The 3,251-nt window shown below is 45.8% G+C and overlaps 1 long non-coding RNA gene across 1 annotated transcript in view; it reads right to left on the minus strand.

The window, feature by feature from the left end:
- Nucleotides 1-6: 6 nt before the first annotated feature.
- The window catches only part of LOC117801549, a 4,390-nt gene continuing 1,145 nt past the window's right edge, over nt 7-3,251 (minus strand). Inside the window, exon 3 of the long non-coding RNA XR_004624185.1 lies at nt 7-3,045. This is a non-coding gene — a long non-coding RNA (uncharacterized LOC117801549). The remainder of the gene's footprint in view (nt 3,046-3,251) is intronic.

Genomic DNA, 3,251 nt, shown 5'->3' on the forward strand with positions numbered 1-3,251 from the left:
TGCCAAGGCTCCATGACCCTCATGGACGGTCCAAATCTCAACCTGGGATTCAAGACCTTTCACAGTGGACCCGATCTCTTATCCTCTCCAACTTTATTCCTTCGCCTCTAAACCCCCCTCCCTCTCTCACAAGAAGTGGGGAGAGTCAGTCCCAGGCTCTCCTGCCCATTCCCAAGTTTAGAGGGAGAAGGATTGAGGGAGAAGGAAGGAGAACCTCCCTGAAAAGGGTTATTACCTCCCTCAAAAAGTGCTAAGAAAGTCCTTAGTTAGGGGGCACCTAGGTGGCTCAGTCGGTTAAGGGTTTGCCTTCAGCTCAGGTCATGATCCCAGTGTCCTGGGATGTAGCCCATTGTCAGGCTTCCTGCTCAGCGGGGAATCCGCTTCTCCCTCTCCCTCTGCCTCTCCCACCGACCCCAGCTTGTGCTCTCACTCACTCTCTCTCTCTCTCTCAAATAAATAAATAATCTTTAAAATAAAAAAAAAATTTAAAGTCCTTAGTTAGTTTGAGGCCCAACTCCAAGACTCAAGGGGAGGAAGGGGCCCTGATCTCCTTTCCTCTGGTGGAACTACTTCTTCCCGGAAGTCAGCCAGAATGAGGGTGGTGAGCTGGATGGGACTCAGTAACTGCACTGCGGCTGGCTCAAGCCCACATCTACAGAAGGCCCAACATCACCTGTGTGGATGGGAAACAATGCCAAGATGGTAATCTAGTTTGCACCGCCCTTAGAATTTCCCCTGCCCTCCTCTCCACTCAAGCAACTAGTTAGTTCTGCACCCACCACATTGGGTGGGAGGGGAACTAAGTCACAGAGTACTGCTGGCAAACCACCTGGATTTTGTGTTCCACACCCAAGCCCTTACAGGCCTGAGTGATGAGGCCAGTGGCCTTCATACTTTTGACTGTACGCCCCCATAAAAGTAGTTTGGAAAACTACACACCATCTTCCACAGGACCAGCTAAATAAGTTGTAGCACCCCGTGCAAAATGAAAACGTGGGCTTCTTGCTCAAACCTGAGTAAGAATGTCAAAGGGATTAAAGACCACAATGATCATGATGAGCACTGAGTAACGTACAGAATCGTTGAGTCACTATATTGTACACCAAACAAATATAACCGTATGTTATCTATACTGGAATTAAAATTAAAATCTTAATAAAATGCAAAGAAAGGATTTCAAGAAGACAAAGGCAAGGCATTAAGGCAGGCTCAGAGAGCTTCTGAATGCGGCGCCCTGAGCGGCTGCATACGCTGTGCATCCAGGAAGCTGGCCCTGCCTTCATACATCTTTAAGTTAGCACGTGAAATATATATATATAAATAAACAGTTGCAAAAAATACAATTTCAGTATATTGTATACTTGATTTAAAAATCTTTTCTTCCAGTTCTCAGAGCAGCATAATAAGCTAATTGAATGTATGAGAACTGTTTGTCCTGACGGCTCATCAGTGTGGAATGGGTAAGCAAACTGTGGAACGTGCACACGATGGACTACTACTCAGCAGTAAGAAATAATGGGTGTGGGTCCACACTACAACACGGACAAATCACAAAACAATTATGCTAAGGGAGAGAACTCACGCAAAACAGTTCATACTGTATGAAATGCAAAATTTCACAGAGACAGAAAGTAGATCAGTGGTTGCCTGGGGAGAGGGGATGGAGTGGGAGGGATGGATTACAGTCCGTTGGAGCCACGTGGCTGACATCGCACCAACAGAATGTGAGTGAAAATGACGTATAGTCATTTCTGTGTATTTTTCATAAAACATCCCACGCAATCCTCACTCTATCTTCTTCCCCATCCTCTAGACTGGAGAGAATACAGATGAAAGAACAGTTACAAGATAGGAGGGGACTGGATCCCTGAATGACTGCATGCAGCAAATCCCCTTTGCCTGGCATGGGACTGTGACATGAACAAGAACTAAGCTATTGTAGTATTAAACCCCTTACATGTTGGGATTGTTTGTTACAGCAGTTGGCCAACCCTAACAGATACGTAGTCCAATGCAACCTCTGCCAGAAGACAGCTGGCCAGTCTTCTCAAAGTCAGGTTCTACCCCAGGGCTTAGGCTGTTTCCTGAGGCTGACAAACTGGACTCAGCAGTGACGGTGGCGAGGCCATCTATGGGAGGGAGGAGTCTGTGTTGTGGGCCATTTTTGTCATAAACCTGATGAGAAAGTCCAAAAGTGGCTGTGGAAGGGGACTGCCTTGATAGTTACAGTGTCATTCTGCCCACCAGGTAGAAGAGGTTCTTCCATAGTGAGGACCTTTTGGTGAATGTCCACCTGAGACACAAATCACTTTATGCTCTGAAGCCATCCTGAGCAGTTTATGCAATTTTACCTTCCTCAAAATTTCCTGTCCTTAACCTTCTGCCTGTTTCCTTCCAAATCTCTGACCGACAGACTAAACCATTATCCAATGCCCAGGAATCAGTGTGTCTGTACTTCAGGCCTTCTGAGCACACATCTCTTTTCTAGGTCCGTTAGGTCCTCTTGGAGGAAGATGGGAACACCCCAGCAACCACTTCTGGCTGAAGTCAACATACTGTGCAGAGCCATCTATAAACTGGGCTTTAGATTTTTCTTCCTCAGGCAACTCATCATAAACAATTCTCCATGAGACCATGAATATCAGCAGGAGAGGAATGTAAACAACTTGCTAGGTAACCTACTGTACTTGTGCCTTTAGGGCTTGCTTGGACCCAAGCCATATATGTCACTCCTCTTGACAATGGAGTGCTGCTGATCACCCCTGATTTCATGGCTGGGTAGATCAGATAACATGGTAGCTCAGGTCACATGATAACCTTGGTATGCCATGGTCAGGCAACCAATTTCACCAGACCCCTGGAGCAAGCCAGGAGCATCTCAAAAGGAGAATAACTATTTGCTGAAGGAGGGCATAAGTTTGTTCCAAAATCCAATGCCTAAATATAAAGACCAGAGGTAGAAGTACTTACTCTGCAACCTGATCCAGTAAGAAAACCTTCCCTCCTCATACGGTCCCCCGTAAAGCTGACAGCTTTCAAGTGACCCTGTGATAGGTAAAAATAATTAAATACAGCATATTTTGCCACCCTCGTCTAAAGAAGCCCACCAAATACTGTACCTCTTTATTAGTGATAGGGAGTATGATGTACAGCAACTTGACCTTCATTTTATTGGGAAGATCTCAACACACTCCAGACCCCTGGACAGTGCACCGAGTGGACAGACCACTGTATATATATTTTTTTATTTT

This window comes from Ailuropoda melanoleuca, chromosome 3 (genome assembly GCF_002007445.2).
Source record: "Ailuropoda melanoleuca isolate Jingjing chromosome 3, ASM200744v2, whole genome shotgun sequence".
NCBI lineage: Eukaryota > Metazoa > Chordata > Mammalia > Carnivora > Ursidae > Ailuropoda > Ailuropoda melanoleuca.